Raw genomic sequence first — 25,239 nt, 5'->3', positions numbered from 1 at the left:
GGTCACTGTCTGTGCGGAGTCTGCATGTTCTCCCCGTGTTTGCGTGGGTTTCCTCTGGGTTCTCCGGTTTCCTCCCACAGTCCAAAGGCGTGCAGGTTAGGTGGATTGGCCATGATAAATTGCCCTTAGTGTCCAAAAAGGTGAAGTGGGGTTACTGGGTTACGGGGATAGGGTTGAGGTGTGGGCTTGGGTAGGGTGCTCTTTCCAAGGACAGGTGCAGACTCGATGGGCCGAATGGCCTCCTTCAGCACTGAAATTCGATGATTCCATAATTCAGGTCAGTCTCCTTTGACTGCACCTTCCAAACCCACAATCTCTACCGTCGAGAAGGACAAGGGCAACAGACACATAGGAATACCACCGTCCCCAAGTTCCCCTCCAAGCCACTCACTATCCTGACTTGGAAATGCATCGGCTGTTTCTTCACTGTCACTGGGTCAAAGTCGTGGAACACGCTCCCTAACAGCACTGTGGGTGTCCCTACACCTCAGGGACTGCAGCGGATCAAGAATGCGGCTCACCACCACCTCCTCAAGAGCAATTAGGAATGGGCAATAAATGCTGGCCTACCAAGTGCCAGTGGAAGAATATGTTTTTTTAATAATCAAATTGTATGGCAGAGTAGGCTCGATTGGCCTACCGCTGCTTTGATTTCCCATGTTCCGAGGTTTGCATTGAGGTTAATTTGTTTAATTCAGGTTGGGATTTGCTTTGGTTCACCCTGAGCACTTGAAAACTCAGTGACAGCTAGTTAAAGGGACCTGTGTTTTGTCTGGTTATTTTTCAATCTTAATGGTTACTTCAGCGTGTTTTCTGAACGTCTTCGCCATTCAGTTCATGAATGGAATTTTCAGCAGGGATTTTGGTCTCGCCACTTTTGCCCTCTTACATGCAGGGGAAAGTTTGTTTTATCTGGCAATTTGGGGGCAGAGGAGAAGGAGGAGGAAGAGTCGCTGATCAAGGAATGGGATTCCGAAGGAGGATTTCTCACACCCTCCTTTACCCTTCCGACAGAGCGTACAGGTCAAGGAGAATATTCCTGAACTGCATGTGGAGACTGTGCTTGCAGCAAGAGCAGTCTCCATGAATCACAAGCGGCTGCAGTGTGCACTCAGGGAGGCACTGACAGATTTGCAAGCTGCTCTCCCTGTTACAGTAAAGGTCATCGCAATGCTGAACATTTCTGCCTCCAGCAGCAACCAAAGAGGACAACAGTAAATGCAACCAATCTGCAGCCCATTCAAGCATGAGGCAAGTAACTAATGCTTTGTTTGCTGAAGAACTCTTCATCATTTTGCCTATGCACAATAAGAAATTGTAAAAGAGACATCTGAGTTTCACTCAGACTGCAAGGTTTACTAAAGTCTAGGACAGTGATGGGCAACCTGGGCCACATGAGTGGCCCTCCTTCTCAGTGGGCCACAAGATTGAAATCGGGCTTGTTCACTCACCATGACCCCATGAATAAGATTAAATGCATTTTATACACACCAAATATTTCATAATGAGTTACAGGAAATGCTTCATTATTTATATATTAATAGAACTGTCATCAACTTCAAATGGTAAAAACAAAATAAATATTTGCACTTTGGACACAGAGGGAGTGCACAGCTCTCACGGTTGTGGTGATATGCATCACTGTAGATACATAAGGGGTTAATGTAGGTACACTGCAACTAGGTAAACACTAGAGGGAGCACCAGAGACATCATGAAATGAAATGAAATGAAAATCGCTTATTGTCACAAGTAGGCTTCAAGTGAAGTTACTGTGAAAAGCCCCTAGTCGCCACATTCCGGCACCTGTTCGGGAGGCTGTTACGGGAATTGAACTGTGCTGCTGGCCTGCCTTGGTCTGCTTTCAAAGCCAGCGATTTTGCCCTGTGCTAAACAGCCCCTGTGACACACAGACATTCAACCAATAGGTCAGTAAGATAGGACATGACCAATGGGCAGTCAAGACACACCCAGAGGTGACACTACCACAAGAGGGCTACCCATATAAAAGGACAGGGCACACATGCTCTTTCTCTTTCCATAGGCGACACTCAGAGAGACAGGGGAAGATCAGGAAGCATCACACCTACCGCATGGATTAGAGCAGACTGGTTAGTTAGATTGAGTTACTATAGTAAGATCAGCAGGAGAGTCGAACTCAAGTAGGAGAATTGTTAACTGTTCAATAAATGTGTTAAACCTATCTCCAAGTCTGAACCTTCCTTTGTCAGAGTATACATCAAGGAAGCAGCTTGTGCTACATGAAGAAGCATAACACAACGGTCAATGTTGTGAGCAATCAGCACGCACCTCACTTCACTTGCCCTTGCTTTACGTGCGAATCACTTAAGTCAAACCGATAGGAAAAAAACTACATGGTCAGAAATCAGCGGAATGTGGCAACCCTGCTCGTGGGCAACGGTCAACAAAATGTCCCGTGGGCCGCACTCAGAACCCAGATAAAGCGAAGTAAAGTCACCATAGTCCCAGATGAACAGTGGCTACTTTACCCTTTGAGGTGGAGAGCTGACAGGTGGTGATTTAACCTGAGGATCACCGCACCTCAGGCAAGGTTGATTCATGAATAACCTCAGCGTTTACGGGAATTGAGCCCACACTGTTGGCCTTACTCTGCATCATGAACCAGCCGTCCATCCAACTGAGCTAAACCAGCCCCCAGAACCCAGATAGGCCACATGTGGCCCCTGGGCTGCAGGCTTCCCACCACTGGTGTAGGGCATCAGAGGTTGCGCACAAGTTGTTCTGTATGCTGCTTCCCAGATACTCAGCCTTTATGAATTGTATCAATGCCCATAGCCTCTGAACATTTGAGGTAGGATTGCCCAATTAGATTGGGCCTACCCCGAGAGGCCCCTCCAGTGTTGCATTATGGGAGCCGCCCCTTGAAATTTTCCTTTCCACGTGCCTAACAATACAACAGGGAAAGTGCCCTTTGGAGCTGACGACTTCATCCCTGATTTTATCATTCGCTGCTCCACACTGTCTTTTTTTGAGAATACTCTGCCCTCAGAGTGGGATTCTTTGGCTCAGCCCGCTGTGGAACAGGAAATCCCCACCTAACATAAACTGATCTTCTGCTGGTCTGTCAAATGTTCAGCATCCAGTCATGTCAGTTGGTGCAAACTGCAAATGCTATTGCATTCACTTTATGGCTTGTCAGCTTCAAACTCAGAACATAACAGATTTCTAACACAGTCTATCAGGGTTAGAAATTCTAACCCAGTTTAGAATTGTGCATTCATCAGTTCTGGGATAATAACAAGGGAGTAAACGTCGAACATGTTAAGACCTCTGCTGCTGAATGCCACAGCACTAAACTGCTTTATGACAATGATTGGGACACTTAACAGATGTCAGCTCTCAGGTACTTAATCTACTTTCGTTGACTGCGGACATTTACGAAATCTTAGTTTTCCCAATTTCAAAGCAAGTAAATCATGAAACAACAAGCCGCTAAACTGTCTGAGTTGAGGATCCGGCAATTTCCATCACTGGCAACAAAGACGCATCAAACACTGAAGTCCCTTATTTAAGGAATTATATGGTAGTGCTCACTGTACAAAGCACTAAAACAGCCCCTGCACATTGTTAGGCATTTATAGAGGATATTGCGCTCCCGCTTTCGAAGGGCAGGATCGGCAGTGGGAACGGGAAATCCCCCAGGAGTCCCAAAATAGAGTTTACGCCGGATGACCCATTCCAATTGTCCCCGCCCCCCACTAATGACATAACGGGATCCTCATTTGAATACATTTAAATGTCACTATCAGGCCTTGACGCATAATACTGCGCCCCTCCCCATTAGATTGTCGAATCTCGTCAGCGTGCCCTCATGCCAACGTGGATCGCGTCAAGACCCCCACGACGTCCACCTGGCGAGCAGCAGGAGGCACGCGGGTGGGGACAGCACACAGAGGGTCCTGCCTGGACAGTACCCTGCCAAGGGGCAGCGCCGGGATGTGTTCTGTTGGGGGTGAGGGGTGTTCTGTGGGAGAGTATGGGGGTTCAGTGGCGGACTGTAGCGTGGTCCCGTGGGAGACAGAAGGTTCTGTGGCGGTGGGGTGTGGGAGGGGTGGTTCTGTGTAGCAGGGTTTTTTTTTTTGGGGGGGGGGGGCTACTCCACAACAAATAAAATATTCTGAATGTGAAAGGATACACTGGGGCCACGGTATAACATGATCCACATGCATCGTCAGTAAGATCGCATTTTATCTACATTACGCTGGCACAGCACCTTCTATGGAGGGCCGACCCCTAGCACTCCCCAGGGAGCAGTGTGGTAGAAACTTGGGAAGTGCCTAGGCATGACCCTCTCCCCCCGGGGATATGCTTACCTTGGCGCCCCCAACGGGTCCCTTGTAAGACTTTGTACTGTAAATATTCAATGAGAGGGGTTCATGTGCCTGGGAAGCTGTTCAATAATATTTAAATGTGTTAAAATACATTTGAATAGACACAGACCAAAACTGGGTTAGGAGACTGGTAATGTCTAATTCTGTTAATTAATATATAAATGAGGAGTGATACTTTCCAACATGCTGATGTGCTGTTGAAGTGTCAGCAGACCTACCTGCATGTCAGGTGTACCTGAAACATTCACCTGAGAAGGGACATCCTGTAGTGGTGTCCTCCAGCTCCTGATGAAGCAAGGCACGGTGCGTTCATCAATCGTTAACCATAAGCATTTCTTCTTGTCTGATGGTTTATATAGCTATCACTGCTCCTATGACAAGACTGTGTCCCATGGCATTAGTTTCTATATCATCCAAAGAATCTCTACAGCGCAGAAGGAGGCCATTCAGCCCATCGAGTCTGCACTGACCCTCTGAAAGAGCACCCTACCTAGGCCCACTCCCCAGCCCTATCCCCATAACTCCCTAACCCCACCTAACCAACACACCTTTGGACTACACCTGAACATACCAGGCTACGTCTAACCATGCATTTGCAGTGTACCACAATTAACCACATAACACTTTATCAGGTCGCCAACACAAATGTCTTCATTCAGTTAAAGTTATCCATTTAACATGGCCATAAATTAATTCACCCAAGTGTATCTTATAGTAGTAACGTTAGCATAATTTCTCTGTTCTCTTCTGTGACCTGTGTGGTGCTCTCCCCTGTGGCTGAAACCAACCTGAAGACAGTCTGGTCATTTCCCTGCTCCATCATATTATCATCCCGGGCCAGACCTCAACAGTGGCTATGAAATGGACTGAAACCCTAATACTTTATTTAATTTTGTAAGACTGTGAGGACAGGAGTTCTCGCTCCACGAGTGATCCCATAAGGATATGTTGTATTAAAACAAATTTGATTCCTAACACAGTTATAAAATATCTTCAACATCACACCAGAAAATAGTTTACAATTACCCCTTAAAGAATGTAATTAATACAGCGGATACAGTAATCCTTACTGTAACCCTTACAGTAACCGGTAACCGTGGGCAGCACGGTAGCATTGTGGATAGCACAATTGCTACACAGCTCCAGGGTTCCAGGTTCGATTCCAGCTTGGGCCACTGTCTGTGCGGAGTCTGCACATCCTCCCCGTGTGTGCGTGGGTTTCCTCCGGGTACTCCGGTTTCCTCCCACAGTCCAAAGATGTGCAGGTTAGGTGGATTGGCCATGATAAATTGCCCTTAGTGTCCAAAATTGCCCTTAGTGTTGGGCGGGGTTACTGGGCTATGGGGATAGGGTGGAGGTGTTGACCTTGGGTAGGGTGCTCTTTCCAAGAGCTGGTGCAGACTCGATGGGCTGAATGGCCTCCTTCTGCACTGTAAATTCTATGATTAACTGCTATCTTTATTCCCACTCAAACAAAAGAAAATCTCAATTCTCAATCCACTGTTAAATACAGTTAGCCCCCAGGAATACCTGCTATACAGAGATGTTATTTGAGAAAGAGGGATCTTGTGCCACTGCTTTAAAGAAAATACCTGAATCCTGTCAGAACCGTGCAGAAACTCTGGCTGCATTCCTTCAGGAGCTGCGTTAGCTTACCTTCTAATTACACACTTCTGAACTTCTTGGAAAGAAACTGCTAATCTAGCGACAGACATATCTTTCAATTGAACTGAAATGCTTGACTTCTGCTCACATCTTCAACTAACACTCAACTAGAACATGCTTTTCTACAAAAGGCCTGATAACTTGGCTCCACTCAGTAATTACATAATCTTACCAATATGAAATCTAATTAACTCCACAAGGAATCCTCTTAATCTAAACAACATTCCATCAGTCCAAGTTTTTATATTGGCCCAATTGCACCCCTGGCTCCCACAACATACACACATTAACCTAGGCTTTTAACCCTTACTGCACCAAATACCTATAATACAATCTATCTGAAATTCCTACATTCATCACAATCAAAGAAGATGACCACGGCTGCTATCTTTCAGGTTGTGGAACCTATGAAGGTACCACCACTGATGGACCCACCTGTATCTGTGCAGGTGTAGCCTCAGTTATGGGGACATGACACAGCACATGTGTCTCTGTCAGAGGGGCCAGGGCTTAGGCATCCGATAACCACAGGTGCCAGTTGGCCTGTCTCTACTCTTTTTAGGGCACCCTTGCACATGCCTGACATCCAAGACTGGGAGAGTACCTGGTTACCGTTCACTGCATCTCTGTGCCTTGACTGCAATGGAAGAATCAATGCCGTTGAAAATTGCAGCCATATATTGGAGACCACCGCAGCGTGGCTGCATATATTCATTGGCCTGGTGTATATCCATCTCAGTGAGGGAGACCACCATTTTCTATGGAGGAATCTATGTGCCTATTGGACCAAGAGATGGAAGTACTCATGACATGGATGGACCTCACCATCTTCTGCCAAAGGGCAAGTACATTCTCAAGGAACTCTGCCAGATGTCCACACATCTTCCTTTGCTACTCCACAAGCACCCACTGCGCAAGTGGCCCCTGAGGCTCAGTATCTCCAGTGAGCTGAGCATGGTATTGTCCTCTGCCCTCCAATGGGGACAGCCTGCACATTCCACTGCCTCATTCACCTGCTCCTGCTCACATGTGAAGCACACCTCACCTCACGCCACCCGTGCTACATGATCCACCAAGGTGCCTGTGGGGTGCTTGGGTACTTGGGTCTCCTGTGATGGTGCATCCTCCGAGTTCCATTCATCCTCTGAGGCTCGCAAGGCCCTATTCACCATCTTCTCTTCTTGCACCTGGCTCTGAGAAGACATCAAAGGTGAAGCTAACACCTGTCACTGACTGCTTCCAGCTCCTTTTTAAAAGATAGCATGAGAGTACCAAAGCAAGAATGAGTGAGCTATTCCAAGCCAGTTTATGGTTTAAAAATGCCAATCTCCAAGGACTGAGGTTGACAGCACTCCAACCTCTACCCTTTGATTGGTCAAGCCACATATTTCTCAATATCGTTGGGATGTTTTTGTACCAAAGTATCATAATGCGGAGAGCAGCTATACTTTTCAAACCTTCAGATGTCCCACCAATGGTTTTCATGACATTTATCTGCCCGGACATCAGCAGGTCATTGAATCACTTGTGCCACTAGATCCATGTCCTCAACAAGGCTATTGCCGTACATCTCCCCTGCCACCTTCAGCTGTGTCTACTTTGTGACCACAGCTGGCCTCCTCCTCCAGCTCTCTGGGATCAGAATATGCTTTTCTGTGGGCCCTCACCACCATCACCACAACCTCCAGGGCGGGGTTCCTTGAATCTTCTGGCAGCCCTTCCATTTCAGCCCCCCCCCCCTCCTTCCCTCCCACCGGTCCCACCATGCTCCTCCCTCTCACACATTCCATATTCCACAGAGATATCCAGTCACAACTCAGTGGGCCTAGAATTCCTGAAATGGGCCTTCCAGCTCCTGCCTCCAGATCCCGCTTACTGTTGGGCAGCAAGTGCAGAGGCAACCTGTTAATTGACCATCTCCCACATTATTGTACTGGGGATGGGGGTTGGAGGACGTAGGTACCAGTGAGGTCTGGACCCAGAAACGATTTTGGCGCTGGAGATTTTCATATTTCCAGAAGTTTCCTGCTCTCGAATTAACTGTTGTGCTGGAGTCTCCTCATATACGCATGGTATGGAGATGCTCCAATCAGTTTAATTAAATCCTTTAAACAGCTATTAGCTGCGGATACAATTCCATCAAGGATTAATTCAAAATCACTCCCCAGTAAAGTGTACATTTTAAACATTGTGCTGTGGACCCTTCAACCTCACCAGAATGAAGCAGATGCTGTAATATTGAATCCAGCTTTTACTGCAATCTTGGGACTGACATGTTTACGTGTTTTTCTTCCATAAATGTCAGTCTTAGACCATAAAGTTCAGCTTTACACCATGGGGAAGGGAATTAAGTAGCTGTTCCAATCTTATTACAACTGTTGACCTTACATTCTCCAAGATCCAATGGAAGGCCTCTGGACATTCGTGTGTAAAATAAAAAAAGGCTTTTAGGAATTTGGGTGATGAGCAAAGAACTGGAAAGCAAATGGCAAGGTTTTTGTCAGGCAACAAAATCATTTCAAAATGCTTTTTCCAATGCCTAACATAGACATTCCGGAGCTAACAGATCATTTATTTGTTTCTTTGTGGTGGCTTCTGAAGTTATTGTGAATAATTGATAAATTTAGTCATTCATTGTCATTTAATATTCATTCATGGGATGTGGGCATCTTATTGCCTATCCTTAATTACCCTTGAGAAGGTGGCATTGCATTGCCTTCTTGAACCACTGCAGCCCATATGATGAGGAGGGGGTTCCAGGATTTTAACCCAGTGACAGTGAAGGAACGACGATATATTTCCAAATCAGGATGGGGAGTGGCTTGGAGGGGAAGTTGCAGGTGGTGGTCGTGTCACCAGGCAACTGCTGCCCTTGTTCTTCCAGGTGGTAGAGGTCATGGATTTTTAAGGTGCTGTCAAGTTGTTGCAGTTTTTGTGAGGGCCATGAAGAACCCAGCACGGGTTTGTAGAGTCAAACAGAAAGTAACTGTATTCACAACAATATGTGCACAGTACCAGTTCCTCCTCTAGCCGGTACCCCACTGGCCAGCTCTAAGTTTCACTGCTAATGATTGCCCCGCACCCCCCCCCCCCCCCCCCCCCCCACACACCACTCATTGGGGGAGCTCGTATTCCCCAAGGAACATGAGGTAACCATTCTGTGCTCAGTGGGCACCGCAGGGGTTGGACTGCTTTGTCGACCCCAGTTTTCACATTTTGATTTAATGTTTTCATGTTTCTGTTCCTCTTTGTTCTTTTTGGGCTGTGCTCCATTTGTATTTTAGGAGCGGCCCCTTTTAATTTATCCTCCAGTTAATTTCTATTCTAATATTTAGTGGATTGGGCCCTAAAATACAACATGAGATAAGCAATTGTTCCCAGCCAATAGTGTCTAGGCAGGTTCTAACAGCAGTGCATCTTGTCGACCGAAGTAAACGGCAATGGGGAGCCCGAAGAAGGAAGTTTTGTTCAGCATAACAGCAGTTTTATACACGGCCTGGTTACACATCTCAGGGTCCTCACTCCATTCTGTCAGCTATTACAGAAACTGACCTGTTATACTAATGCTGGGTAACTTACAGTTCAATCAGCATAAGGGAACAATCATCCCTAGCTGGATGAGTCCCATGCGGGTTATAAAATGGACCATACATGCCGCAGCCATGGTGTGTCGGTGATAGGGCGAGTGAATGTTGAAGGTGGTGGGTGGGGTGCCAATAAAACAGACAAAAACAAACTACTGTGTATGCTGACAATATGAACGTAAAAAAATTAAAATACTCAACAGGTACAGAGAAACAGAGTTAACATTTCAGGCTGATGGCCTTTCATTAGGACTTTATTTGCCAATCAAGAGGGCTGCTTTGTCGTGGATGGTGTGGAGCTTCTTGAGTGTTGTTGGAGCTGCACTCATCCAGGCAAGTGGAGGGGATTCCATCACACCCCTGACTTGTGCCTTGTAGGTGGTGGACAGGCTTTGGGGAGTCGGGAGGTGAGTTACTCGCTGTAAGATTCCCAGCCTCCGATCTGCACTTGTACCCACAGTATTCGATGTGTGATAATGCCATTGAATTTATTGATTCTATTTACTTCCATCCTATTTTATTATTCTTGTTTACATTAGAAACATTTTCACAACAATGTACAATGCATTTAAACGGGGAGGTAGAGAGAAAACAGGGAGTTATTGACCAGTCAGCCTGATGTCAGCACTGGGGAAAATGCTGGAGTCCATTATAAAAAATTTAATAGCAGAGCATTTGGAAAACAGTGGCAGAACTGGACAGACAGCATGGATTCATGAAAGGGAAATGAGCAGCATGGTAGCACAGTGGTTCGCACTGTTCCTTCACAGCGCCAGGGACCCGGATTAGATTCCTGGCTTGGGTCACTGACTGTGTGGAGTCTGCATGTTCTCCCCATGTCTGCATGGGTTTCATCCGGATACTCTGGTTTCCTCTCACCAGTCCCGAAAGACGAGCTGCTAGATGAATTGGACATTCTGAATTCTCCCACTGTGCACCCAAACAGGCGCCGCAGTGCGGCGACTAGGGAATTTTCACAGTAACTTCATTGCAGTGTTAATATAAACCTACTTGTGACACTAATAATGATTATTATAAATCATGCTTGACAAGTCTATTGGAATTCTTCAAGGATGTAACTGGTAGAGTTGATGAGGGAGATCCATTGGATGTGGTTTATTTAGACTTTCAGGAGGCTTTCAACAAAATCCCACATAAGAGATAAACGTGTAAAAGTAAAGCCCATGGGATTAGGGGTAGTGTATTGAGATGGATAGAAAATTGATTGGCAGACAGGACACAAAGAGTAGGAATAAAAGGGTCTTTTTCCAAGTGACAAGTGGGGTACTGCATGGATCGGTGCTGAGAAGTCAGCTATTCACAATATATATTAATGATTTAGATGAGGGAACTAAATGTAAGATCTTTAAATCTGCAGATGACACAAATATGTGTGGGAGGGTGAGCTGTGAAGAGGATGCAGAGGTGCTTCAGTGTGATTTAGACAAGCTGAATGAGTGGGCAAATGCATGGCAGATGCAGTATAATATGGATAAATGTAAGGTTATTCAATTTGGTAGCAAAAACAGGAAGGCCGATCTGAATGGTGGAGCAGGATGGGAGGGCCGAATGGTTTATTCCTGCTCCTATTATCTATGTTTCTTTGGATTGAGTATATTCAATAACACACTATACAATGATAGATTTACTTTCAACAAGAAGCCTTACAGCAATTATTCTTGCTGTTATTCATTTATATGCTTCTGGCCTTATCCCTAAAGTGGCCAATGGGTGTATAATTGTGAAGTAAATAATTCTGAGAGAATTCAATGGATTTGTTTTGTAAGGGCCACGAAGAATCCAGCACGAGTTTTAAGGATACAAAATAACAATGTTTATTTACTATAACAATATATATATAACAGTAGCAGTAACTTCCCTTGCTACCTCCTCCTTCCTGCTGGTTCCTGAACTGGCCAGCTTATTTATACTAGGAGTTTCTCCGCCCCCCTCATAGGGGAAGTTCATACCCCCATAGGATTGTGGGATAGTCATTAGTCCCCAGCCAATCGTGAGGAGGCAGGTTATAACATCCCTCCCCCCCCAAAGTCCAAGGAATCCACCGAAGACCCTGGCGAAGGAAGGCGTCGAACTCGTTTGGCCGCAGGCCGGACGCCATTTGCACGCGGCGCTGGATCAGGCGGCGGAGTAACGAAACGGAGACCGTCGCTTCCGTGATGAACGGCGCGGTTGTACATCCACGGCCTGTGAACCCGAAGATTCCCCCTCTGATTCATCCTGTGTCTCCATCTCGGAGTCAGAGTCTGCTGCCTCCGTCATGTCAGCGTCTCTATCTCCATTCGGTCCCGTAACGACCTGCGCAGGCTTCGAGTGAGGCACCAGTGGAAGATTTTGAGGACTACCTTCTCTTGTCTCTGGTCTTTGCGGCTGTTGAAATGAGCTCCGGGGGCGGGGAATCTTTTGACGGGATGATCTTCTGGATCGGACGTGGTCTACATGTTTTCGCTGGAGACGACCCTGGGCTTGCACTTGGTAGGATATAGGGCCCGTTTGGCGAAAGATGACACCAGGAACCCATTGGGCACCACCAGCAAAATTCCGCACGAATACTGGGTCACCGGGCGCAAACTGCTGAATCGGACGATGCCGAGACAATCCCTGTCCCTGCCGTTCTTGTGTGCGGCGTACTTTTGCGCCAATGTCCGGGAAGACCATACTAAGGCGGGTGCGAAGTCTTCGGCCCATTAGGAGTTCTGCGGGAGCTACCCCAGTCACTGCATGGGGTTGGTCCTGTACGTAAACAAAAGGCGAGCCAGTCTCGTGTCCATTGATCCGGAAGACTGCTTCTTTAGGCCTCTTTTGAATGTTTGCACTGCACGCTCTGCCAACCCATTTGAAGCCGGGTGGTAAGGGGCAGTGCGGATATGGCGGATGCCGTTCATCTTTGTAAACCTAGCAAACTCCTCACTCGTGAATGGAGTGCCATTATCCATGACCAGCACCTCGGGGAGGCCATGCGTACTAAATGATAAACGCATCTTTTCAATTGTTGCGCAGGACGTTGTCCCCTGCATCTTATGCACCTCCAGCCATTTGGACTGGGCGTCAATTAGTAGAAGGAACATGGATCCCTGAAAAGGGCCTGCGAAATCTGCATGTAAGCGTGCCCAAGGCCGCCCTGGCCATTCCCAGTGATGTAGGGGCACGGCCGGCGGAAGCTTCTGATGCTCCTGGCAAATGGAGCAGTTTTGGGCCACCTTCTTAATGTCGGTGTCGAGGCCAGGCCACCAGACATAACTCCGGGCCAACATTTTCATCTTGGTCACGCCCGGATGCCCATTGTGCAAGTCTGATAATATCAGCTCCTGGCCTTTTTCCGGGACAATCACACGCGTCCCCCACAAGAGGATGCCGTCTTCCAAGCTGAACTCTGACAGCTTGGAGGAAAATGCCCGCAACTCGCCTGGGAGCTGTCTATGCTGCCCACCATACAGGACTATGTGCCGAACCTTTGACAAGACTGGCTCCGTCTGGGTCCACTCACGGATCTGTGATGCCGTGACAGGCAAGGTGTCCATAAAATTTAGGGTTGCAACCACCTCACTGGTCGTGGGGGTCGACATGGGGCCGGTCGATAAAGGCAATCGGCTCAGTGCGTCGGCATTTGCTATCTGCGTACCTGGTTTGTGCTCCAGAGAATACTCATATGCAGCAAGCAACAAAGCCCAGCGCTGGATCCGTGCAGAAGCAATGGGCGGTATTGGCTTATCCTCTCTGAAGAGTCCCAGCAGGGGCTTATGATCAGTCACGATAGTGAAATGGCGGCCGTACACATACTGGTGGAAGCGTTTCACCGCGAAAACCACTGCCAGGCCCTCCTTCTCGATCTGCGCGTACTTTTTCTCCGCTGCAGTCAATGTGCGGGAGGCGAAAGCTAGCGGTCGCTCGGCCCCGTTCTCCATCTTGTGGGACAGGACAGCCCCAATACCATACAGGGATGCATCACATGTGACGAGCAAAGGCTTTCCCGGATCATAGTGGGTTAGTAACCCAGACGACGACAATTGTTGCTTTACCCGCCGGAAAGCGGTTTCTTGCGGCTGACCCCAAACCCAGGTGTGATTTTTCTTTAGCAGCAGGTGCAAGGGGGCCAGCGTAGTTGCCAGATTGGGGAGGAACTTCCCGTAATAGTTTACGAGACCGAGAAAAGAACGAAGATGCGAAGTGTCAGTCGGGGTGGGGGCATGTTGAATTGCACGCACCTTCTCTGCGACAGGGTGCAAACCCTCGCGGTCCACCTGATAACCTAGGTAGACTACTTCTTTTGCCTGAAATACGCACTTTGTGTGACGTAGACGGACTCCAGCCTCCGAAAGGCGTCTAAGGACAGCCTCCAGATTTTCCAAATGCTCTTGCTCCGACGTCCCTGTAATCAACACGTCATCTAGGTAGACAGCCACACGTGGTAAACCTCTCAAAATGCCCTCCATAACACGTTGAAAAATTGCGCAGGCAGAGGATACTCCAAAGGGCAACCGTGTATATTCATACAGGCCCCGGTGTGTGTTAATTGTTCCATATGGTCGGGAGGCAGGGTCCAGCTCCAACTGCAGGTAGGCGTGACTCATATCTAATTTTGTGAATGAGAGTCCACCTGCAAGTTTCGCGTAGAGATCCTCTATGCGAGGCATTGGGTATCGGTCGAGTCGGGAAACTGTATTCACTAAGTTTATAGTCGCCACACAAGCGAACTGTGGCATCTGGCTTCATTACTGGTACAATTGGTGCTGCCCAGTCAGCAAAACGGACGGTCCTGATAATACCCAAACTCTCCAAACGAGTGAGCTCCCCTTCTACCTTCTCGAGCAAAGCGTAAGGCACTGGGCGCGCCCGGAAATAGCGCGGCGTGGCTCCTGGTTCAACTTGGATACGGGCTACGGACCCTTTTATTTTCCCCAAACCAGGCTGGAATACCTCTGGGTATCGTCCTAGCACCTCAGTCAACCCTCCAGAAACTGTTTGGAGGATGTGCTGCCATTGCAACCGCAAATGGCGCAACCAGTCCCGACCCAACAGGCTGGGCCCATGGCCACGCACTACGATAAGTGGGAAACGCCCCTCCTGGCGTCCATAGACAACAGGGGTCATTGTAGTTCCTGCAATGTCCAGTGGTTCCCCCGTGTAAGTGGCCAACCTGGCCTGTGAGTCAGTTAATGTAAGGGTCTGTATACCCTGCTTGATGCGGTCGAATGTCCTCTGGGCGATCACGGAGACCGCTGCGCCAGTATCCAACTCCATCTCCAGCGGGTGGCCATTGACCCGTACTGTCACCTTAATGGGAGCCACACGGGGAGCTGCCACACAATGCAACTGCAGGCAGTCGTCCTCCGTCTCCACGTCCTCAGGAGTGGTCGCCGCAGGTTCATCCACATGGAAGGTACGGCCTCTGGGCTGGTCCCAGTTACGGCCCCTGGGCTGGTCCCAGTTTCGGTCGGAACGACGGCGCCTCTGGCGTCCCCAGGACCGCCGCCCACGACGGGGTCGGCGCCTACAAGTCTGACACGGACATGGCTCCTCATCCATTGGCTCTGGAGAAGGCTCCCTTCGGGGAGGAATGTCCGGTGGCCACTGGCGTCGGTCCGGTCGTTGCCTCGCCCAAGGTACCGCCAGAGTGCGGGGGGACGTTTTTGGGCGGAAAGGGTTGCGCCCCAAGGCATGCACTTCCATTCCCTGTAGCTCCTGTACTCCTCGCTCTGCGCTCTCTCTGGACAAGACTATTTGTATTGCCTGTTGAAAAGTCAATGTTGGCTCCGCTAACAACTTTCTCTGGGTTGCTGCATTGTTAATACCGCAAACCAAACGGTCGCGTAACATTTCTGACAAGGTCTCACCATAGTCACAGTATTCCGCAATCCCACGTAGCCTGGATAAAAAAATCGGCAGGTGATTTTTCAGGGGTCCTCTCAGCGGTATTAAACCGGTAACGCTGGACTATCATGGACGGGGTTGGGTTAAAGTGTTGCCCCACTATATTCACAAGTTTGTCAAACGTTTTGGTGTCCGGCGCAGCTGGGTATGTAAGGCTCCTAATCACCCCAAACGTATGCGACCCGCAGGCGGTGAGCAATATGACCACCTGGCGCTCATTTTCAGTGATATTGTTTGCCCGGAAATAGTAACGCATCCGTTGTGTGTACTGGTTCCAGCTTTCCAGCGCAGCATCAAAAACATCCAAACGTCCGTACAGAGGCATGGTATAATAGAAAACAACTTCCAACCTGTATCCAACAAAAATCCAGGGAGGTGGCTTCAGCAGTGTAGACAGCTATTCACTTTTACCTTCGTCGCCAGTTTTCTAAGGGCCACGAAGAATCCAGCACGAGTTTTAAGGATACAAAATAACAACGTTTATTTACTATAACAATATATATATAACAGTAGCAGTAACTTCCCTTGCTACCTTCTCCTTCCTGCTGGTTCCTGAACTGGCCAGCTTATTTATACTAGGAGTTTCTCCGCCCCCCTCTTTGGGGAAGTTCATACTCCCATAGGATTGTGGGATAGTCATTAGTCCCCAGCCAATCGTAAGTAGGCAGGTTATAACAATTTGGTGAGTGTGATTGGAGTGAGAGGGCATCACTTAGTACTTACAATTCCTGAGGGGCAAGTTCATTATCTCGATTTGCATCATTGGGGTTGGGCTAGCACCTTTTATCAAGCCTGAAATATAATGGGTGAGTAGAATTTGTGAGAGAAGTTATCATATGTTGAGTGCAAAGACTTCCTTTCTCTGTGAAAATTAATTTTTATCTTGATTTTCCACATCATGAGAGGCAAAGTTGAAAACAATCGACTTCCTTACATATTCAGAAGGTGGCTGTTTAGTGTGTGGTTCTAAATAATGACAACAGCATGGCTTTGATTCTAGTTCTGACTGAGGTAGGCCGCTCGAGAGTGAGAGGCCATTTGCCACTGACAAAAAAAACTGCCAAGAAATCGGCTCAGGTTGAAATATCAGAAAACAGTGAGTCAAGGATCTGCCTTTGGGCAGAGTACTCAAGGAATGGAACATACAGAGGGAAGAGTTAAAAGACAGCCCAATTAATTTCCCTTTATCTCCCCACACCATTAAGCTGGAGGAACTCAATCATTGTCAAATCAAGGTAGAACCTTCTGCTGATTGAACATTATCAGAAGTTGAGACCATTTTCGCGTCCCTAACCCACAATGCAGCCACTGGTGCGAACTTCCAGAAGGCGACCTTCTAATTGGCTGCATCCACTATACAGTTCAGGTTGGGTGTTTTTTTTACTCATTTACAGGAAATGGGCTAGTTGTCCCTAGTTGTCCTTGATTGGGTGGATTCCTGAGATGGTAGGCTCCAGAAGAGGGCGTGTAGCAATGTCAGGCCAACAATCCCACTGGGAGTGGTGGGAACTGCTAAAGAAGATAGGTGGGTGAAAGTGGACCTCAACTTGGAAGCGCCCTGGACAGAGTGATAAAAGTTCCAAAAATAAAGAGGCCTGAAGCTGTGTGGGCCACCAAAGTGGAGGGAAATCCCTTCTGGGGGACTAATTTTTGGTGTGGGTAAGTCCTTTCATTCCCATAGTCCCCAAATTGGGCCATGACGCCTCAGGTTCTAATGTCTCTCCCACGCCACCCCCAGTCTGATCTGAGAGGTATCCTCCACAGAACTTAATTCTCCACACTCTGCCTGATCAAAGAGTGTTTGAAGGCTTCTGTAGGAACCAAAATGGATCTCAAAAATTGTACCCGACAATGCTCCTGTTTCATCGTGCATTAACCCTATGGAAGACTCTATGAAGATGAGCCTGAATGATGCGCTAGTAGCTCCTTGGTTTCTGAAGCAAAATGATAGCCCTGTGCTACCCAATTCAAGTGGCTATCAGACACAAATGAAAAGGGCCCCACATTCAATTCACCATTACAGATACATTGTTGAAGGGTGGTCACGACTGGGAGTTAAATATCCAGGGGTATCAGACTATTCGGAAGGACAGACAGGAAGGTAAGCTCTGATATTTGAGGATAACAGCAGGGTGGTAGTGAGAGATGATATAGGTTTTATGAAGAAAAAGGTTGAATCCATTTGGGTGGGAATTAAAAATAGTAAGGAGAAAAGGTCACTGATAGGCATAGTCTATAAATAATAGCATCACGGTGGGGCGGGCAATAAACAAAGAAATAACTGATGCATTTAAAACTGGTATGGCAATTGTCACGGGGTTTTTAATCTACATGTCGATTGATCAAACCAGGTCGGTCAAGGTAGCCTTGAGGAGGAATTCATAGAATGTACCCGTGACTGTTTCCTCAAAGAGTATGTAATGGAACCTACAAGGGACCAGTCTATCCTAGATCTGGTCCTGTGTAATGAGACAGGAATAATTAATGATCTCATGGTTAGGGATCCTCTCGGAACGAGGGATCACAGTATGCTTGAATTTAAAGTACAGATGGAGGGTGAGAAGGTAAAATCCAATACCAATGTCTTGTGCTTAAACAAAGGAGACTACAACGGGATGAGGGAAGAGTTGGCTAAGGTAGACTGCGAGCAAAGACTTTATGGTGGAAGAATTGAGGAACAGTGGAGAACTTTCAAAGTGATTTTTCACAGTGCTCAGCAAAAGTATGTACCAGTGAAGAGGAAGGACCGTAGGAAAATGAATAATCAGCCATGGATATGTAAGAAAATAAAGGAGGATATCAAATTGAAAGAAAATGGAAACAAAGTGGTGAAGATTAGTGCAAAACTAGACAATTGGGAAATTTTTAGAAGTCAACAGAAAGCCACATAAAATATTCTGAAGAAAATTAAGATAGATTATGAGAGTAAATGAGCTCAAAATATAAAAAACAGATAGCAAAAGTTTCTACAAATATAGAAAATTAAAAAGAGTGGCTAAGGTAAACATTGGTCCTTTAGAGGATGAGAGGGGGATTTAATAATGGGAAATGAGGAAATGGCCATTGAACAGATATTTTGTGTATTTCTTCACAGTGGAAGACACAAATAACATGCCAATAATTGATGGCAAGGAAGCTATCATCTAGATCATTTCTAGATGAGGACCTAGAAATGATCATTATCACTAAGGGGATAGTGTTGGGCAAGCTAATGGGGCTATAGGTAGACAAGTTTCCTGGCCCTGATGGAATGCATCCCAGGATACTAAAAGTGATTGTGGGGGAAATAGCAAATGTGCTCTTGGTAATTTACTAAACTTTGCTGGACTCTGCGGTGATTCTGGCAGATTGCAAAACAGCAAATGTGACACCACAGTTGAAAAAAGGAGGTAGATAAAAGGTGGGTAACTATGGGCCAGTTAGCTTAACTTCTGTAGTGGGAAAAATGCTTGAATCTATCATCAAGGAAGAAATAGTGAGACATCTGGATAGAAATTGCCCCATTGGGAAGACGCAGCACGGGTTCATGAAAGGCAGGTCATGTTTAACTAATTTATTGGAATTCTTTGAAGACATTACAAGCAATGGAGAACCGGTGGATGTCTTGTATCTGGATTTCCAGAAAGCATTCAACAAGGTGCTGCACAAAAGGCTGTTGCATTAGATAAAGGTGCACGGCAATACAGGTAATGTATTAGCATGGATAGAGGATTGGTTAACTAACAGAAAACAAAGAGTGGGGATTAATGGGTGTTTTTCTGGTTGGCGATCAGTGGCTAGTGGTATCCCTCAGGGAACTGTGTTGTGTCCACAATGGTTTACCATTTCCATAAGTGATTTGGAGTTGGGGACCAAGTGTAATGTGTCAAAGTTCACAGATAGGGGCTGGTTTAACACAGTGGGCTAAACAGCTGGCTTGTAATGCAGAACATGGCCAGCAACGCGGGCTCAATTCCCATACTGGCCTCCCCGAACACACGCCAGAATGTGGCGACTAGGGGCTTTTCACACTAACTTCATTGAAGCCTACTTGTGACAATAAGCGATTATTATTATTATTATGACACTAAGATGAGTGGTAGAGCAAAGTGTGCAGAGGATACTGAAAGTCTGCAGAGGGATATAGACGGTTTAAGTGAGTGGGCAAGGGTCAGGCAGACGGAGTACAATGTTGGTAAATGTGAGGTCATCCAATTTGGTAGGAATAACAGCAAAATGGACTATTATTTAAATGGTAAAAGATTGCAGCACGCTGCTGTGCAGAGGGACCTGGGTGTCCTTGTGCATGAATCGTAAAAGGTTGGTTTGCAGTAGGTAATTAAGAAGGCAAATGAAATTTTGTCCTTCATTGCTAGGGGGGTGGAATTTAAAAACAGCGAGGTTATGTTGCAGTTGCATAGGGTGCTGGTGAGGCAACAGCTGGAATTCTGTGTACAGTTTTGGTCTCCTTACTTGTGGAAGGATTTACTGGCACTGGAGGGTGTTCAGAGGAAAACCCATTGGAATTTTGAAGAATGAGGGAGGATCTTATAGAAACATATAAAATTATGAATGGAGTAGATAAGATAGAAGTAGAGAGGTTGTTTCCACTGGCTGGTGAAACTAGAACTAGGGGATTAGCCTCAAAAATAAGGGGGAGCAGATTTAGGACTGAGTTGAGGCGGAACCTCTTCACCCTAAGGGTTGTAAATTTGTGGAATCCCTTGCGCAATGAAGCAGTTGAGGCTACCTTTGTATGTTTTTAAGGCAAAGATAGATAGATTTTTGAACAGTAAAGGAATTAAGGGTTGTGGTGAGCGGGTGGGTAAGTGGAGCTGAGTCCACAAAAAGATCAGTCATAATCTTATTGAATGGCAGAGCAGGCTCGAGGGGCCAGATGGCCTATCCTGCTTCTAGTTCTAATGTTCTTATCCCCCTACCATTTCAGTATAAATCCTTCCCAACCAATCTAGCTAATACTCCCTCGAGGACATCAGTCCCAGTCCTGCCCAGGTGTAACCAGTCCAGTTTGTACTGGTCCCACTTCCCATGTCCCAGGAATCTGAAACCATCCCCCTCACACTATATCTTGAACCATGTATTCATCGGATCTATCCTATTATTTCTACTCTGACTAGCACGTGGCATTGGTGGTAGTCCTGATAGCGCTACCTTTGAGGTCCTACTTTTCAACTTACTTCCAAACTCTCTCTATTCTGCATTTAGAACCTCATCCCCATTTTTAACATATGCCATTTGTACCAATGTGTACCACGAAAACTGGCTCTTCACCCTCCCCTCCAGAATGTCCTGTAGCCATTCGAAGACATTCTTGACCCCAGCATCAGGGAGGCAACAGACCATCCTGGAGTCTCATTTGCAGTCACAGAAACATCTATTTATTTTTCTTACAATTGAATCCACACAATTTCTCCCTCTTCTGAGCAACAGAATCAGCCGTGGTGCAATGAATTTGACTGTTGCTGCTTTTCCCCGAGAGGCCATTCCCCCAACAGTATCCAAATTGGTATATCTGTTTTGCATGTGAATGGCCACAGGAGGGTCCTGCTCTGCCTGCCCAGTTCTCTTCTGCTGCCTGGAGGTCACCCATTCCCTTCCAGCATGTGAAGTCTTAGCCTGTGGTGTGACCTTGTCTCTCTACATGCTATCGAGGATACGCTCTGCCTCGCAAAGTTCCACTGTGTCCCCAGCCGCCTCTTTCTCACAATCTTTTATCACCCTGGCTCCGCTCTCAGTCTCGTTCTTTATCACTTCTTTATCTCCCTGGCTCCACTCTCATTCATGTTCTTTCTTGCTCTTTTATTCTCTGGGCTCCGCTCTCAGTCTCGCTCTTTCTTGTGCAACTTTATCCTCCCAACTCTGCCCTCAGTCTCGCTCTTTTATGCATTCATTTATCTCCTTGGCTCCACTCTCAGTCTCGCTCTTTCTTTGGCTCCTTTATCCTCCTGGCTCCACTCTTCATTTTGCTCTTTCTCACACTCCTTTATCCTATCTGGTGCTGCTCTAAGTCTCGCTCTTTCTCCCACTTGTTTATCTCCCTAGCTCTGCTTTCCGGCTCGCTCTTTCTTGGGCTCCTACATCCTCCCGGCTCCATGCTCAGTCTTGCTCTTCCTCACGTTCTTTTATCCCCCTGGCTCCACTCTCAGTCTCGCTCTTTGTCGTGCTCCTTTATCCCCCCGGCTCCACTCTCAATCTCTTTTTTTCTCGCTCCTTTATCCTCCCTGTTCCACTCTCAGTCTCGCTCTTTCCCGAGCTCCTTTAACCTCGCAGCTCCACTCTCAGTCTCGCTCTTTCTCAAGCTCCTTTATCCTCGCAGTTCCACTCTCAGTCTCGTTCTTTCTCACGCTCCTTTATCCTCCCTGGCTCCACTTTCATTCCTGCTGTTTCATGCTCCTTTATCTCTCTGATTCACTTTTATTCCAGCTCTTCCTCTCTCCTTTATCTCCCTGGCTCCACTCTCAGTGTCGCTCTTTCTCACTCATTTATCCCCCCAACTCCGCTCTCAGTCTCGCTCTTTCTCATGCTCCTTTATCCTCTAGCTCTGCCCTCACACTCTCTCTTTCTCATGCTATGTTATACTCCCTGGCTCTGCTCTCAGTCTCACTCTTTCTCGAGTTCCTTGATCCTCCCGGCTCTGCTCTCAGTCTCGCCGTTTCTTGCTCCTTTATCCTTCCAGTTCCACTCTCAGTCTCACTCTTTTTCACACTCCTTTATCTTCCTGGCTCCACTCCCAGTTGCGTTCTTTCTTTCTATTTTATCCTGCGGCCTCTACTCTCCGTCTCGCTCTTTCTGGTGCTCCTTTATCCTTTTGTCTTATTCATTTACGGGATGTGGGCGTCGCTGGTTAGGCCAGCATTTATTGCCCATCCCTAGTTGCGCTTCAGAAGGTTGTGGTTTCATGAACCGCTGCAGTCCTTCAGATGTAGGTACACACACTGTGCTGTTAGGGAGGGAGTTCCAGAATGTTGCCCCAGCGACAGCGAAGGAACGGCAATATATTTCCAAGTCAGGGTGCTGAGTGACCTGAAGATAGAGCATATCCTCCCAGCTCTGTTCCCAGTCTCGCTCTATCTCAAGCTCTTTAACCACCTGACTGCTCGCAGCCTTGTTCTTTCTTGTGCTTCTATAATTCCCCGCTCCGCTCTCAGTCTTTTTCTTTCTCGCACTCCTTTATCCTCCCAGCTCTGCTCTCATTCTCGCTCTTTCTTGTGTTGTTTTATATCCCCAGCTCCGCTCTCAGCCATGTCCTTTGTCGCTTTGTTTTTACACCAGCTCCGCTCTCAGCCTTGCTCTTTCTCATGCTCTTTCATCCTTCGGCTCTGCTCTTAGTCTCATTCTTTCTCCCGCTCCTTTATTTTTCCGGCTCCACGATTAACATAGAAACATAGAAAATAGAAGCAGGCGGAGGCCATTCAGCCCTTCAAGCCTGCTCCATCATTCATTCTGATCATCAAATTCAATCCTGCCTGTTGTTACGATTAGGTGGCATTCTGACTTGGAGACGTCCAGTCATAATCCCACAGATGGTATCTTCAGACCATCGGTTCCTCAGCCAAGCACATACACCAAATGCCAGAACCTGCAGATCCTCTCAGGCTGAGTAGGATTACTATTGATAAAGAAAGAAAAGTTAGGGTATTAGATAGATAGTTCAAAAAATAAAAGACATATTGTAAGAGTTTCTCTTAATGCTTAAAAAAGAAAAAAGGTAACAAAGTGAGAGTTGGTCCTAAAGAAAGTGAGAATGGGGAATTAATAACAGAAATTATTTTCTCTGAGGTCATGAGTCCCTGGAACTCTCTTCCTCAAAAGGCAGTAGAAGCAGTCTTTGAATATCTTCAAGGCAGAGCTAGCTAGGTTCTTGATTAACAAGAGGGTTTCAGGTTATCAGGCGTAGGCAGGAATGTGGGATTGAGGTTCTAATCAGATCAGCCATGTTCTTATTGAATGGTGGAGCAGGCTAGAGGGGCCGATTGGACTACTCCTGCTCCTTGTGTTCATATGTTCCGATGTTCGTGACAGGGGTGAAGACCATGGAATAAAATGGACAGTGACAGCATGGGTACAATGTTGGATGAGTAACAAGAAATATAGAGTAGGGATGAATGGTTGCTTTTTCAACCTGGAGGGAAACGGCGTTCTGAGGTGTCCGTGTGAGGACCCCTGCTCCAGCTGATGTATTTGATGGCTGAACTTGGGTGTACAGGATCTGGGGCGCGATTCTCCGACCCCCCCACCGGGTCAGAGAATTGCCGGGGGCCGGCGTGAATCCCGCCCCCGCCGTGTCGCGAATTCTCCGCCGCCGGAGATTCGGCGGGGGCAGGAATCGCACAGCGCCGGTCGGCGGGAATCCCCTGGCGATTCTCCGGTCCGCGATGGGCCGAAGTCCCGCCTACCCACGCCAGCCAGTGTGGATTGATCCACCTTTGGGACGGCGGGACATGGCGGCGCGGGTGGGCTCCGGGGTCCTGGGGGGGGGCGTGAGGCGATCTGGCCCCGGGGGGTGCCCCCACGGTGGCCTGGCCCGCGATCGGGGCCCATCGATCCGCGGGCGGGCCTGTGCTGTGGGGGCACTCTTTTCCTTCCGCCTTCGCCATGGTCTCCATCATGGCGGAGGCGGAAGAGACCCCCTCCACTGCGCATGCACGGGGATGCCGTGAGCGGCTGCTGACGCTCCTGCGCATGTGCCCGGCAAAGTCATTTCCGCGCCAGCTGGCGGGGCACCAAAGGCCTTTCCCGCCAGCTGACGGGGCGGAAATCAGTCCAGCGCGGGCCTAGCCCCCAAGGTGAGGGCTCGGCCCCTCAAAATGCGGAGACTTCCGCAGCTTTGGGGCGGCGCGATGCCGGACTGATTCGCGTCGTTTTTGGCGCCGGTCGGCGGACATCGTGCCGATATCGGAGAATCCCGCCCATGATTTAAAATTTTGCAGATGAAGCACAATTTGAAAGTGTTGTTATCCATGAGGAGCATAGTGATAGGCTTCAAGAGGACATAGACAGGCTGGTGGGATGGACTGATATGTGGCAGATGAAATTGAATACAAAAAAATGTGAAGTGATACATATAGTAATGAAAGAAGACAATATTAAATAAAAGAGACATTTCTAAAAGAGGTGCTGGAGCAGAGGGACCGCTGGGTATATGTGCATAAATCATTGACGTCGGCAGGACGGTTTGAGAAAGCGCTTAACAAAGCACAGATGATCCTGGGCTTTGTAAATAGAGGCATAGATACAAACTCAAGGAAGAGTCAGCATGGTTTTGTGAAAGGAAAATTATGTTGAGCCAATTTATTGGAGTTCTGTGAAAAAGTAACATGCTCTGTGGATAGAAGAGAGCCTGTAGATGTACTGTACTTGGGTTTCCAGAAGGCATTTGATAAGTTGACACATCAAAGGGTATTCTAGAATGTATAAGCTCATGGTGTAGGGAGTAATATATTCGCATGCATAGACAGAAAACAGGTAGTGTGCACAAATGGGTGATTTTCTGATAGGCAGTATGTAATGACTGGAGTCCCGCAGTGATCTGTGCTGGGGTCTATACTTTAGTACAATTTATATCAATGACTTGGATAAGGTAGATAAGGGGAATAAAGGCATGGTAGTGAAATTTACAGTTGACACAAAGATAGGTCAGAAAATCTGTGTGAAGATAACAATATCGACAGGTTGAGTGAGTGGGAAGAATTTGGGAGGTGGACTATAATGTGAAAATGTGAATTTATT

This window comes from Scyliorhinus torazame, chromosome 10 (genome assembly GCF_047496885.1).
Source record: "Scyliorhinus torazame isolate Kashiwa2021f chromosome 10, sScyTor2.1, whole genome shotgun sequence".
Classification (NCBI taxonomy): domain Eukaryota; kingdom Metazoa; phylum Chordata; class Chondrichthyes; order Carcharhiniformes; family Scyliorhinidae; genus Scyliorhinus; species Scyliorhinus torazame.
This window is presented reverse-complemented; position numbering follows the sequence as displayed.